General features: G+C 38.6%; 1 protein-coding gene across 4 annotated transcripts in view; it reads right to left on the reverse strand.

Moving 5' to 3' along the window:
- Window positions 1–15,603, reverse strand: part of LOC134213187 (protein bark beetle) — a 78,680-nt gene that overhangs the window by 57,003 nt on the left and 6,074 nt on the right. Inside the window, exon 1 of one of the 4 annotated variants that reach the window (XM_062691893.1) lies at window positions 6,112–6,266. The exons of the other annotated variants lie outside the window; for them this stretch is intronic. The gene's annotated coding sequence lies outside the window, so the exon portion shown is untranslated. Of the gene's footprint in view, window positions 1–6,111; window positions 6,267–15,603 lie in introns of those variants that run through there. 4 annotated transcript variants of the gene reach the window in all.

Genomic DNA, 15,603 nt, shown 5'->3' on the forward strand with positions numbered 1-15,603 from the left:
AATGGTGTTAACGAGTAGTACTCGTCGTACTCTTTAACAGAAAAATGGAAATCATGTATGTTGTAAAATGGCGCATACGTCACTTTTTCAGATTACGGCAGTATACTAGAGCAGGGTTGCCCAACGTACGGCCCGCGGGTTTTTTTTATAATTTATCAATAAATACTGTAAGATGTCATTGGTTAAAAAGAGTATGTATAGTAATCAAGCCATTTACTTTATGTGTTCCAACAAATCCTTTTATTCGCATTTGAAACAAAAAATAATAATATTTTACCCGAGTGACCCAATGAAACGAGAGGTTGATGTGGAACACCACGTTTTCATGTTGAACAAAGGAAAGCCGGTTTTCTAAATTTGTTCGTAAAGTGTCGATGTGTTGAAGGAATATGATCTGAAGCGACATTACGAAACCAAGCATCATACGAAATACGATATTCCCACTGAACTAGGAAGGTAACAAATGATAAAGAAGCTTTAAAGTGCTCATTTAAATTAAATTTTCATTATTGATTCTAATTATTAGTGGAAGAGTGGATTATCGCAGCAATAAACTCTCTTCCCTCTGAAAAACACGAAGCCGGAAATGCTGCGGGTCAGTTTTGCTGTTAGTGAGATTTTAGCAAAACAAACTATTGTAGGACGCGGACGGAGAACTTGTTAAGGTTCTGGAAAAAGTCTCCTTAAGAAGCATTAGTTTGCCTCAGAACACGGCGAGTAAAACTTTTTGCAGAAAATTTGAAAACTACGTTACGTGGAAGAGACGCCTACTTCAATTTCTACTCTCTCGCAATCGATTATCAACGCAAGGGATCCAAGGGAAGCGGAATACGGAGATTTGTTACATTATTTCGAAGTTCGTTATCTGAACCGTAGAACCAGGCTTAAGAGAGTTTATTCTCTTCGAAACGAAATCGCACTATTTTTCAAAACATAAAGAAACCCTAATGTCCGAACTGAATGATCTTGAATAAACGAGTGATTTAGATTTGCTGGTAGATTTTACCAAACATCTCAATGACTTGAGCATAAAGCTGCAAGGAACGGATCAACATGTCGAACTTTTATTATCCAACACTGAAGCTTTTGAAATGAAATTGGCGCAAAATATGTTGGGACAGATTGTTGTTGGAACATTCGGCCGAACTGGTAATTTGAGCTTGAGCTTGATTGACTGCTCGTAGTTGCTACTCCATTATGACCAGATCAGCTGTTCTTGCACAGGGAACCAACAGATGTTTTGCTTGGGACTAGCACACATCTTCAATGTACAAGTACTGGTGATCTCATTTGTTAGGTCATACTAGCGCCTGCCACGTCAGAATGCAAGTCAATGTAGGGAAGGGGGAGGAATTGATGATGCAATCACTCGCCCACTGCAAGCCGAATATACCTCTGCACTTGCCACGAGTTCATGCGGAATTTGTTGGAATTTCTAGGTTAGGTTGGAGAGGCAGAGGTCCGTCTTGGTTAACGAGCTGCCAATGTGATAGATAGGAGAAGGCAACTGATGGAATTTCTAATTGGATGTAGAAAACGAGCTATATAGTTCATTTCCAATTCTAGCAGATTACTGTTAGAATACTCAAGTTGGAGGTATAGGAATAGTAATGGAAACGGTATGGAAGTCCATTTCCAGTTCTAGCGATTGCTAGAACATGAGGAATAAAGAGAAAGATACAAAGTAGGAGAATGGAACGGACCTGGGATTGAACCCACGACCTCCTGCGTATGAGGCAGAAGCAGTAGCCATATGACTACCAAGCCCGCTCATTCGGCCGAACTGGTAATTTGGCCGAAAAAGTAGTTTGTCCTAACAGGTCATTTGATTGAAAATGCCGTTCGGCGGAAAAAGTCTTTTGACCGAATAGACCGAATAGACATTTGACCAAAAATGCAATTTGCTAAGAATGGTCATTTGGCAGAAAGAGCCATTTGGCCCAAAATCTCTTTTGTGCGAACAACCATCTCGGCAAAATGACATTTTCTGCACAAGGGGCTAAGAAGTCGTTTAGCCGAATAGGTCATTTGGCAGAAAATGCCGTTTGGTCGAAAGGGTTTCTTATGGACAATACACTAGTCGTTAAATAACTGCAACATGTTCACGCTTCAGTTAGCGAATGCCATTCGATAAGTGCAACGCATTCTATACATCAAATGGTTGTCAGTCGACGTCAGATACAATAGAAGTGCCCCTGATTGTGCAGCGCAATGCAGCTATCAGAGACTTTGACATCGTTTTGAAATTCAGCGGTCCGATAACTGCAAAACTGTTGCAACTATCGAATTGTAGTCAAAAAGCATTGCAGTTATCAAAAGTCTATTATACAGAGTTTTTTTTTAAATCCAAAGCAATTCCGAGAAATTTTCCGTTGGAATCCAAACATTTTATTATTAAAAACTACATTTTGAACAAACTTCCGCGCAAATTCTTATATTTATATATATAAATAATATTGAAAACTCCATAGAGTCTCCTGCAGATATTCTAGACTAAGCAAGCCAAAGTCAAAACACGCATTCTACTAGCCGCACTCTTCTACAATTATAAAGAATTTTCTGTGTAAATTTCGAAAATTATTCAACAGAACAACTATGAATTAACTTCAATTTCCCTGTCAGAAATGATTTCTAAAAAATTGCGATGCTCTAGGATTAAAATTACAATGAAATTCTGAAGAGTTTGAGTAATCGTATATAAATATTTTTTATAATCTCTTGAATTCGGGCTCTCATACTTCTCTATGTAATCCAGAATTTTCAATTCCGTGGACATCGAATAACGAGTTTCATTGAATAAAGAACAGTGGAAAAAATTTAGCTAAACGCAAATTTAAGTTTTTCATGATTTTCGTGATTTTTATATAAGAAAATATTCGAAGATTGTAACGAACGAAATTGCTTAATAAATGATAATTCATTTAGCCTTTTTAAATTTCATCGAACACGAACACAAACCAACTCATTTCTATATACATACACTCCCGGCCATAAGTTTGGGTTCGCGCTTTAAAAAATATGACAAAGTGTTTTACACATATTTTTTTAGTCTATGTCCGATTTGTGATCTTAAAATTATTTTAAGCTTTTAGTGGAATGTATTCACTTGTCATAAGACGAGTATGTACTATTTATTGTTGAATTTATGAAGATGCACAAAACGAGGAATTGATCCATCCATGTGAATCCATGTGAAAACTTGTAAACCAGACAATATATGTCTGCTTTTGTGTATCACTTATTATAGATGGTCTGGAAACCCTCAACGTTGTATAAGAATATCGTTACGAATTGAGGTGATGCAGTGACAAAAATAAGCGTGAAACAGCATGTCAACCAACATCTTACATCACAATCGTCTTGAAAAGTGAATAATTCTCTTGGGTGAGAAATCATTAACTTATTAACCCCTGGTGCGCAAAACGCGTTGAATTGTTTCGAAAGCTAAGATAAAACCGCAATCACGAACTCAAACTCAACCTACGGTATGGAGTCGACGAACAAAATATTATGACAAACAACTGCTAGCTCAACCATTCTCACAGCTGTTGGCAGCCAACTACTGTTTGGCGCACTTCCGTCACTGCAGATGAAGAAACAGCTTCGCTGTGGTTTACATGCCCGAAACGAAGTTAAAAGTTGACCGCAACAATTTTATTTTAATTTGCCTCGCACAACTACTACTCCATTATGTACTTACGAGGAAGTCATGTTTTGTAGTCTAGCGTCTTTCTCCGCTCTTGGAAAATGTGAATTTGCAAACAATCTTTGCCCTGAGGTCAAGTCGAAAGGTTTTCACGGTACGGACCGGTGCGATGTTAAGCACTGATAAAGCTGAAATAAACATTTATAAGTGGAAAAAAATTCCTAAGTACATGTTACACAGTTCTGTTAGTATTAGACAAGAACAATATGAATTTGAGTTTGTACGAGTAGAAAAAATCTCCCTTAACGAGCTTGCTTCCAATTAGACAAGCTTTAATTGAAATTCTAAATAGACTCGTATTCCGAGCAATCGTTTTTATTTAAAAATTGAATTGAAATAATACACACGCTATTTTCTAAGCACCAATAACCAAAATTTTATAATAGACAGGCCCGATTATAAAAACAAAATTCTTTTCCTAATTTAATTTTTGCCTTTCTCTTATACTGAGTACATATACGTAAAGGGTATGCGAATACTCCAAGGTTCCATTCGACGGGGAGTCCTGTTCCACTGTTTGCTATTGTAAATTGACCAGATCGTACTATGAGATCAAAAGTTATGGTCAAAATACTATTTCTTATGCACAACACACGCTAAAAAACAGTCACTCATATTTTTCTCCGCTAGGTGGATTAATCAGATTGTTTTAGCGTTAAGTCAATTTGCACATTTTGTTCGACATTTGAAAAAAATAAATAATAATTTGTATAAAAACAAACATGAATTTTGTATGTACTTGCCCAGAACCTTCAATTTGGTGCATTCTGAATTTGGACATTTGATTGTAGTCATGAGCATTAATTCGTTCATCAAATTCACATTGAATTTTATTCGTTCTCTCACATTGAAACCACGTTACAACATTTTAAGTTTAATGTTTTTACAAGCTCGAAAAACGATTTTCTACTATATTCCATTGGTTCCATCTCTTTCTCACATGTAAGATATACGTGTTTGGACACTTAGGGGCAGCAGGGACTATGTCCAAGGGCTTGACGACCCCTCCCCATGGCCACTGCGAGTTAGGGGGCCTGCCTAGGATGTGGTGGGGTTTGACAGTGGGCTCTGTTGAACCTCTACAAAAAGCTGCATGTGTCCATAAGCAGGCCCTATCAAACCCAGTCAACACATGAACGTATATGGTGTCGTGTAGGATGCTGAAGTGCAGGCGATAAAGGTACTTTTCCACACAACATGTATGTATATCGTCTCCAATTTAGCATCTTGTATTGCACCATGTGCGATTTTTTGTAGACTTGGCAAGCGACCGTGTGCCGCTCAAAGCGCCCAAGCCCAACACGAGTGCCAACCGGCACATCAGGATTAATACCAGTGAGATCCTGATTACGGTATACTGGTCAAGGCAAGTGACACACACACGCGCGCGAAAGTAATGCAAAATAAACGACATGTAAAATGACCGTAAACTTACATTCTTACTTAACGTCAAATAGAGATAAAATAAGGGTTGCTGAATAATATTAGCTTTCCGATTACTATCAATTATTTTCAATTTTAATCCCGTTTCTTTTTTACTTTTCTTACGTTAATGAAATGATAACGCGGGCGCCTAATCCGAAATTCAAATGAACAATCGCTCACTTTGAGCGATTGATTGTTTATTCTCGCGAAGAATGAACAATTGAACAAATTAAGGAAATACTAATACTGCTGTGTAGAAGTTTCATAGGTCACATCACTTTCCATGGTGAATCCCGATCTATGTTACTGATTACCCCACCCAACTAACACTACTTCCTTCCCGTGGTAAATGTGGAGATGCAGAGGTATTCTCGGTCTCTAGTAGCAACAATTACCACACACTCACATTCCCTCCCTTTCCCAACCGACTGTAAGGACTTGGCCGGTGCCGTTATTGATCAACATTTGCGAGCTGCTGAAACGTGCACTTCGAGAATAGTTGGTAAATCCCAACCACTATTCACTTGGATCGTAGTGCAATTTGCACCAGTTCTGATCAATCACGGAGTAGCAACCATTGATATGCACAGTCAGTCTAAGCTAAGCTTTAAGATATACGTATTTAGACACCAAATATGAGGGCTTCTCAAGTATCTCGTAAATCGAGTCAAGTACGAGACAATGAGACATAAAGCTTCAGAAAACATTATTCTCAAATCCAAAAAAAACAGTAGCTAATACACGGGTCCTAATCATTAGTCCTACACCGGACACACCTATTTTATTTTCAATCAATCTGACTCACTGTTGCACAAATTGATGTAACCATCACCATACGGCGCCACGGCGCCTATACGTCACATTTGCGGTATGCCCCCTGAAGAGCTATTCGTGTTTAATCAATATCACGGTGCAAACAAAACACGGCAAAAACATTCGTTCACACAGCTGTCCGATGATGCTTTGCGGTTTGTACCTACCGGTGGGTGAGATGAAAGAAAAAACTAAGAAAATCCTTCACCTCGGCTAACGACGCTATGAAAAGCGAAACAACAGATTGTTTTCCACATGAACACGTTGCTCAACACACAGCACGCGCGAGCTCGCCCAAGGTGGAATGCAACGGCGAACTGCTTCCAACGACGTAACGATTCAAACTGACTGGTCGCTACACAAACCGTTTCAGGCGGCTTTAAGCCGCCAATCGTGGTTCAATGCGAGGGGGTGTAGTCCAGTATAGTAACGAAAACAACAACAAGCAACTACTACAACGCAGGCGCATTATTTTTGTAGGAATGCTTTTCTGCTTTTCTTGCGCCTCACGATGGCATTTCACCTTAATTTTTTCATTTTTCAGAAAGCGTGCTAAGCTTGCTGGTAGCGATGGTCGAAGTCGCGCCTGTGCTTTATGAAACCAGAGTCGGTTCAAGCGGAGAACAGGGAAGAGCTGTCTCCAAGCCGCCACAAAATTTTTTATTTTTGATTTTCCGTTGGATGGTTGTAGTCGTCCATTTGATTTTTTTTAAACGCTCCACTACTTGATTCTTCTTATAGCTACTGTATTTGATGTACTGCATCTGTACGCCATGTACTAAGGTGCTGAACCATCCAGATACAATCGGAGAACGGGAAAGTTTATGATCCGTGTTGCAACCGCCAATTCACGAGATATTTGGATACTATTTGGTACAATAAATCATCATTCCTTATAAAACTTGGAAATTCTACAAAATATATGCATCTATGATAAAATATAAGTATTTTGTGTTATTAAATAAAATAAACAGAGGAGGGCGATTGACTTGAAATTGCCAAGTCGCAAGCTGACCAATGGAATAAAACTTTTTAGATATAACATCCAACAGGGTAATTGCTCAAGGTACTCCAAAACGTTCTGGAGTTCAGCCCACGGTAACCCCCAATCCTGTTCAATGGGTATATACGCATCATGCAAACCCATATTTCGTGATCTTCAAGGTAGGTACTCCAAAATATTCTTGAGTTTAGTTCATAGTATCTACCAGATCTATCAAGACTTTCGCAATATGATCCTAATTTCCATGAACATGAGATCCAATGTCCAAGGTGCTCCAAAATGATCTTGAGTCAAGATGCACAATGACAATAAGGACAATAATAGGCAGGGTTCATAATGCTCACTCAATCTCAGGAGCACATGATTTTCCCTCACGAAAGTTTTCGGGGAGAAATCGCTTTTCGGGAAAGAAAAACAGCCTGGAGAGTGATAACAATTTTTCGCTCACTTCGATTGCCGCCAAACGTTGGTTTGCTCTTTTTCTTTCATATTCGAGTCTTTTCGTGGCATCATCAATGCAAATGGTAGTAGCTTATGTGGAACAAATAACTTAACGCTTTCATACAGATAGCGTGGTGGTGTGGCTAAAGTAAGCGCATCCCCACAGCTATTATTGTTACTATTCTGGGTTCGAATCCCGGCGCGGCCATACAATTTTGTAATTGTTCTGCGATAATTCTCGCGAAAAGTGAGTGAGAGGTGAAAGTAATGAAACGAAAAAGGATTTTCATCTAATAGGCAAGATTTTCGTTCATCTTCCAATGCTAATTCTAGAGAAAAGATTGATGGGTGAAAGATGATCCTCAACATAAACAACGAAAAAAGATTTTCCCTTGGCCCGAAAAACGCTTGCTTTGGTCTCATTGAAACGAAAAGTCGAAACCCTGAATAATAGGGGCTGTCCATATACCACGGTGACATGTTTTGGTCAGTTTTGGATACCCCCTTTCCCCGCGTGGACAATTGCTCATTTAATTTTTGTTTAAATGTATGAACCATAAACATTCGACATACCCTCCCTTCCTCCAAAATTGTCCACGTGGTATATGGATCACCCCTTACTAGGATATCATATCATACACCATTCATAAGTTGGTTCATTGGATACTGGATAGATCACATGATCCGAGCTACAAAAAGGGTCTATACAGTCGATCCTCTATGAATCGCTAATGAAAGGATCATTGACTCAAGCATACATCGAGATATGGAATAGAAGTTCCTTAGAAAATTGTTCGAAGGAACCTTGATGGTAACCAAGAAAATATTTTTAGTATGGCATCATTTACTTCTACGAGTCAATATCGAGTCGTAGAACATCGAATCATGGAGGCCATATTGTGTGATAAATGAATAATGAATGAAATCCTATTGGCTCAATAAACCTGCTCTAATGTTTAGCGTTAAACGGATACATCTTTCAGGACTTTATTGATCGCATGTTTTGAAGTTCAGGACGTTTTGAAGAATCAAAAAGGCTTGAAGTACCGTCGTTCGGGGTGACATTAGGCCTAGGGGGTAATATTGGGCCAAAAACGAATAATGTTTCCACTTCTAATATCTCAGAAACTGTCAAGAATTTTGATGAAAACTTTAAACGGTTCGAAATTATATAAAAATTCACGTCTAGGAAATCACAAAACAAATTTCAAGAAATAATTGTGAAAAAAATAATTTATTATTTATATCTTTATTAATGAGGCTTTCAGCTCATGGCTGGCTCACCTCCGGGACAGTAATTTAATTAACAAATACAGAACGATCATGAGATCTTCGAATAATTTTGTTGTGTTTTGTGTGGGTGAATAAATCCGATAAATCCGATCGGGTTTCCTCTAATAAGCAGAACGATCGCGCGATCATTGATATATTTGGCTCTGCGTTGTGCGGGTAATTAAATGTATTAACAAATAAAAAATAGTGCGTGTTCTATCGTGTTTCTAACAGAACGCAGAGTGAAGGCGCGATCATCGAAATTTTTTGTTCTGCTAAGTGCGGTCGATAAATCGATTAACTAGTGTGCGTTCGATTGTGTTCATCAAACTACACGTTACACACGGCAAAACGTTTACCAAAACGAACCCTGCTTCACTTCCTACTCCATATATCCAACATCCCAGTGATTTCTCGTGGAAGTGCAGATGACTCGTCGGCTTCCATCGAAGCGAGTATCACGTCATCATTTTCCTACCGATTCCCCAATTGACCTGCATTCGGACACGGCCGGCGCTGGTATTGCTTGATTTTGGGTCACCAGATTTTATACATTGAGGAAGATGTTAGTCCCAAACATCATCTGTTGGTTCTCTGTGTAATTTCAGCTGACCTGGCAATAACGAAGTAGCAACCGTGGGTGGTCAATCATGCTCATGCTCTGCTCAAAATTAATACAGTCAAACGTTTCAATGTTTTTGCCTTTCTCGTATACAAAGTATACGTAAAGGCTATATGTTCGCTCCAAAAACAAACTTTTTATAGGAGGCTCGGAGACCCATAGTGTTATATACCGATCGACTCAGCTCGACGAATCGAGGTGATGTCTGTGTGTGTATGTGTGTGTATGTGTGTGTGTGTGTGTGTGTGTGTGTGTGTGTGTGTATGTGTGTGTGTGTGTATGTGTGTGTATGTGCGCAAAAAATCTAGCCCACTTTTCAGGCACTTAGCCCTAACCGATTTGCTCGCAACAAGTTGCATTCGACGCAGAATCCTGTCCCATTGTTTCCTATTGACAATTGGCCGGATCGGACTATGGGCTCAGAAGTTATGGTCAAAATACTTTTTCTTTAGGCAACAACGAGTGGAAAAGTCTAGCCCACTTTTCAGGCACTTAACCCTAACCGATTTGCTCGCAACAAGTTGCATTCGACGCAGAATCCCGTCTCATTGTTTCTTATTGACAATTGGCCGGATCGGACTATGGGCTCAGAAGTTATGACCAAAATACTTTTTTCTAGGCAACAACGAGTGGAAAAGTCTAGCCCACTTTTCAGCCACATAGCCCTAACCGATTTGCTCACAACAAGTTGCATTCGACGCAGAATCCTGTCCCATTGTTTCCTATTGACAATTGGCCGGATCGGACTATGGGCTCAGAAGTTATGGTCAAAATACTTTTCTGTAGGCAACAACGAGTGGAAAAGTCTACCCAACTTTTCAGGCACTTAGCCCTAACCGATTTGCTCGCAACAAGTTGCATTCGACGCAGAATCCTGTCCCATTGTTTCCTATTGACAATTGGCCGGATCGGACTATGAGCTCAGAAGTTATGGTCAAAATACTTTTCTTTAGGCAACAACGAGTGGAAAAGTCTAGCCCACTTTTCAGGCACTTAGCCCTAACCGATTTGATCGTAACAAGTTGCATTCGACGCAGAATCCTGTCCCATTGTTTCCTATTGACAATTGGCCGGATCGGACTATGGGCTCAGAAGTTATGGTCAAAATACTTTTTTTTAGGCAACAACGAGTGGAAAAGTCTAGCCCACTTTTCAGGCACTTAGCCCTAACCGATTTGATCGTAACAAGTTGCATTCGACGCAGAATCCTGTCCCATTGTTTCCTATTGACAATTGGCCGGATCGGACTGTGGGCTCAGAAGTTATGGTCAAAATACTTTTTTTAGGCAACAACAAGTGGAAAAGTCTAGCCCACTTTTCAGGCATTTAGCCCTAACCGATTTGATCGTAACAAGTTGCATTCGACGCAGAATCCTGTCCCATTGTTTCCTATTGACAATTGGCCGGATCGGACTATGGGCTCAGAAGTTATGGTCAAAATACTTTTTCCTTAGGCAACAACGAGTGGAAAAGTCTAGCCAACTTTTCAGGCACTTAGCCCTAACCGATTTGCTCGCAACAAGTTGCATTTGACGCAGAATCCTGTCCCATTGTTTCCTATTGACAATTGGCCGGATCGGACTATGGGCTCAGAAGTTATGGTCAAAATACTTTTTTTAGGCAACAACGAGTGGAAAAGTCTAGCCAACTTTTCAGGAGCTTAGCCTTAACCGATTTGCTCGCAATAAGTTGCATTTGACGCAGAATCCTGTCCCATTGTTTCCTATTGACAATTGGCCGGATCGGACTATGGGCTCAGAAGTTATGGTCAAAATACTTTTTTTTAGGCAACAACGAGTGGAAAAGTCTAGCCCACTTTTCAGGCACTTAGCCCTAACCGATTTGATCGTAACAAGTTGCATTCGACGCAGAATCCTGTCCCATTGTTTCCTATTGACAATTGGCCGGATCGGACTATGGGCTCAGAAGTTATGGTCAAAATACTTTTTTTTAGGCAACAACGAGTGGAAAAGTCTAGCCCACTTTTCAGCCACTTAGCCCTAACCGATTTGCTCACAACAAGTTGCATTCGACGCAGAATCCTGTCCCATTGTTTCCTATTGACAATTGGCCAGATCGGACTATGGGCTCAGAAGTTATTGTCAAAATCAGGGTTCGTAATGCTCACTCAATCTCAGGAGCACATGATTTTCCCTCACGCAAGTTTTCGGGGAGAAATCGCTTTTCGGGAAAGAAAAACAGCCTGGAGAGTGATAACAATTTTTTGCTCACTTCGATTGCCGCTAAACGTTGGTTTGCTCGTTTTCTTTCATTTTCGAGTCTTTTCGATGCATCATCAAGGCAAATGGTAGTAGCTTATGTGGAACAAATAACTTAACGCTTTCATACAGATAACGTGGTGGTGTGGCTAGAGTAAGCGCATCCCCACAGCTATTATTGTTACTATTCTGGGTTCGAATCCCGGCGCGGCCATACAATTTTGTAATTGTTCTGCGATAATTCTCGCGAAAAGTGAGCGAGAGGTAAAAGTAATGAAACGAAAAAGGATTTTCATCTAATAGGCAAGATTTTCGTTCATCTTCCAATGCTAATTCTAGAGAAAAGATTGATGGGTGAAAGATGATCCTCAACATAAACAACGAAACAAGAATTTCCCTTGGCCCGAAAAACGCTTGCTTTGGTCTCATTGAAACGAAAAGTCGAAACGAAAAGTCGAAACCCTGGTCAAAATACTTTTTTTTAGGCAACAACGAGTGGAAAATTCTAGCCCACTTTTCAGGCACTTAGCCCTAACCGATTTGATCGCAACAAGTTGCATTCGACACAGAATCCTGTCCCATTGTTTCCTATTTACAATTGGCCGGATCGGACTATGGGCTCAGAAGTTATGGTCAAAATACTTTTTCTCATAAAAAAGCGCGTAAAAATTTATCCAGTATTTTGCGCTCGATAATGGCGGCCTCGTGAGTTCCGACGAGTTCCTTTTTGACATTCAAGAGGTAGAAAATATTTACATATTTAGATCAATGTAGGCTTTGATTCATTGAAAAATATTGCCACTCATCGGAATTGTTAAAAAACAAACATAACGTCAAATATTTTACTCTAGAATTTCATTGTTTAGGTTTCACAGTTCTAAAATTTAAATTTTATTATCTAAGAATGTAAACCCCATAATATATTGACATTGAAATATTGATAGTTAATAAGTGTGCATCTCAAACTCAAATTCGCAATTTCAATCATCAGTGTTTCTGACCTAACTTTGAACTGATTTGAATTTGAATTTTATTTGAAACTGTTGCAAATTGAAAGTGATATTATGCACTTCATGTTAATGACCAGCGCCAGGACTACTCATTGAGGTTGGGAAACAAATCCTATGCCCCCTAGGCGCTTATTCTGGTAAATTACGGAGCTGCAACTATTAAATGACTGCTAGCATGCTCATCTTCATAAGACCTTCAAAAAATTATCATCATTTCTAATAACATTCACCACAAGCTCAGCTCAGAATATTATTTTATTATGTACTATGCTGCCGTCACAAGCATGACGGTTTCAACTAGTCGTATTTTTGCCATGTAGGTATTTCAAATTCACAATTTAGAGAGATTCGTTCAATTGAGGGATCTGGTGGTGTAATAAGTTACACAAAAAAGTTAAAATGAACTATCCTATTTAGAAACCTTTTTGTTTTTTCGTTATATTTAACTGTTTTAAATGCGTGGTTCACCTTTTAAACGTAGAATGTAAAAAGATTTCTCTAGATTGAATATTGAGGGTAATGTTTCTGATGATTCTTTACATCTTAACCCTTAAATGCGCAATGTTGTTTTAAAACAACAAACCGAAAATACGTTTAATGTTAATAATTTTAATGGTAGTTTACGCTAAAAGTACTTTCGACGATTTCTAAAAAAATTGCCTTGCGCCTTTAAGGGTTAAGCAATTCTTGAAATCCATTGATAAGATCGCATTTTACCTAAAATAAATTAAAATATGTATTTGAATTAAAGGAATTTTGATTTGAAAATATTTCAAGCCTTGCGTTGCGTGTTCTTTGACATCTGTTTATTTACGAATAGTTTTTATGCAATTCAAGGCTATCCTGATGAGTGCCAATGTTTTCTACCTCTTGAATGTCAAACTGGGAGGAACTCACGCCGCCATTACCGCGCGTAAAATACTGGATAGCTCATTTTTTTAGCACTTACCCTCAAACAATTTCCTCGCAACAGGTTGCATTCGACGCAAAAAACATGTCCCATTGTTTCCTATTCAAAATTGGCCAGATCGGACTATGGGCTCGATAGATATGCCCAAAATACGTTTTTCTTCATTCCAAAAGTGCGTAGAAATTACTCACTCGAAAAAAAAACGAGAAAGGCACCATCACCGCTAGGTGGATTAATCTGGGTTTTGTACAATAAAAACGCTTCCTTAACATTCTTTAAGGGTCGCATACATTTTCATGACAGATAATTTAAGAAATGACAAACATTTGAATGATATTACCCAAATACTGCCTTGATTCTATTCCCGAACAAGATATAAACTTTGGTGGGTGGCGTTCAAATTCTAACATTTCCTATAGGAAACCGTATACGGTTATTATTTATTCGTTCCTTTATTAATACATGTACCGGAATTAGTGATATTAGTAGAAGGAACAATTTCGACATAATCTGCGTTCGTTTTTTATTGTTATCATACATCTTATGAGGAACAAATCAATTAGCACCCCAATCTTCCGTGTTCGATTGTTATTAAATTGTACATATTATGAATTAAAAGAACAGATACCCTACGAAGGAAAAGTAGGCATGGAAGAATATTTTGCATTTTAGAATGTCAGACAAGGGCCGAGCTGAATGGAGAAGATATTTATGCACTGCACTTGCACATGCCACTCCGCAATAAATAAAAGGTTTGACTGTAATAACTAATATCCTCGACTGTGTATCGCAGGACTGCCCAACGTACGGCCCGCGAGCCGGATGCAGCTCTCGGCTCCATTTTTTGTGGCCCGCGGCGTATAATAAAAATTACCTCATATTCGGCCCGCCAGCTTTTCTATCTAGCTTGAGAGCTCTTTTTTATTATTCATGATTAAATACGCAAGTTTTAAATCAAAGCTACCGTTGCAAAACCATTTATTTGAATTTGAAATTAAAAATAATATTTTACATAATTTGAAATGATTGCATTAAGCGACCGCAAGACTCAGAAGGTAGATGTGGAACATCGCGTTTTCAATAAAGATTGATCAGAGTAGTTTATGTTCACGTTGAAAAAAGGAAGGCTGGTTTGCTTAATTTGTTCGGAAATTTTTGATATATTGAAGGAATAAAATCTGAATCCAAGCATTCTATGAAATATGAAATTTGAAAGGGCCCAGTTGATAGAACTTCAAAGGCTCAAAGCTCAATCAATTTAAATTTCCATTTAGGAAGGAACATATATTAATTTCTCCCATTGACCTTTCTATAATGAAGGGGGTGGGAAATCAAAAAATAAGGCGTAAATTGATAAAATCGAAAAACTCGTCAGTTTTCTTAAAGAATTTTCTATAAAAGCTTAATATTTTATTATTTTCGTGGTAAAACTTTGTAATCCCAACTCAAATAATAAAATTTGGCTACAAAATGTTGAGGTAAGTAGCATAATTTTGCGCGGAAGACGGTGAAGAGTAAAAGTTCTCGCAGAAGATTTGAGACAATCAACGTTATTAAGACAATCAACTTTATCAACATTAGGGAACTCAGCTTTGCGAATTTCAGTGACTAAGCCGTGGTACCATGCTTGAGAGATTTTGTTCTTTTCGAAAAGAAAATGGCACCATTTCTACAAGATGAAGGAAAACCACTGCCCGAGCTGAATGATCCTGAATAGATGAGTTACTTGGCATTTCTAGCAGATATCGCCAAACATCTCAATGACTTGAACATAAAGCACTTTGGCACAGTGGGTTTCTGAAATCTGGTACATTTCTACAAACAGTTCATGCAAATCTGTTCAATATGCTGGTAAAGCAGGCCTGCCCAACCTTTTCAAGCCACGGGCCAAATTTCAGAATTAACATCTTCTGGCGGGCCAAACAATATTCGGCCATTTTTTATATACTTTCAAAAGGTTCAAACATTGAGTTTTTTTTTTAATTTTTTTCCAGAATTCATTTTTTAACGTAACAGGTCTTTTGATTGCAAACTCAATGGGAAGCATAAAATTGTTGCTTATTCTTGAATAATGCATATTGCTTGCATATTGTTTTCGCAACCAGTGACCAAAATTCGCAAACAGGATTCGAAGTTTTTTACTGCTTTTATTTTTAAAATGTGCTGAGATGAGAGATGTTTT

Source organism: Armigeres subalbatus, chromosome 2 (genome assembly GCF_024139115.2).
Source record: "Armigeres subalbatus isolate Guangzhou_Male chromosome 2, GZ_Asu_2, whole genome shotgun sequence".
In the NCBI taxonomy this organism is placed as follows: domain Eukaryota; kingdom Metazoa; phylum Arthropoda; class Insecta; order Diptera; family Culicidae; genus Armigeres; species Armigeres subalbatus.